The sequence below is a fragment of the Merops nubicus genome, unplaced genomic scaffold, assembly GCF_000691845.1.
Source record: "Merops nubicus isolate BGI_N331 unplaced genomic scaffold, ASM69184v1 scaffold12181, whole genome shotgun sequence".
NCBI lineage: Eukaryota > Metazoa > Chordata > Aves > Coraciiformes > Meropidae > Merops > Merops nubicus.
This window is the reverse complement of record NW_008587640.1, coordinates 2,160-2,708: the sequence shown is the minus strand read 5'-3', so window position 1 is coordinate 2,708 and position 549 is coordinate 2,160.

Here is a 549-nt window from a genome sequence, read left to right as displayed (position 1 = left end):
AGAGCTTCTCTCCCCCAAAATGACTTCTCACGTTGGACTCCGACTACCAGCTCTCACATGATCTTTCTCCTCCCCTGCCCAGATGTCAAAGACACCACCACAACAACAATTTCCTGTGATTAATTGCTTCTCTGCCTCAACAACTGTCAACAGAATAAACCTCCTCAGTTTGGGCAGCCAGTGATCCACAGGCAGCAGCAAGGGACCTCTTGGTTCCATTCAGCCACCCTCCAGAGGATGCTTTCACCCCTGGAAAGTATTCAAGCAGCTTCACACCCAAGTCCAGCCTCACTGGATAACGAAGGTGTCTTCCTAAAGGGACTCCTAGTGAGCTCAGGGGCTACAGAAGCAGGAGAGCCCTTCCTGCACTGCAAGGCAGTTTTGTCTGGCCTCACAGCAACGTTTAGACATTAAATCTCTTACCTCGTGGCTCAGAGGCATGGAGGAAAACAGGCAAAGAGTGTGATCCAGGGAGCTGAGTCAAGCAAAGGCATCTCTGGCTTCTCCTCGGCCAATAAACGCTGATTATGAGCAAGAATGTTTAAAACT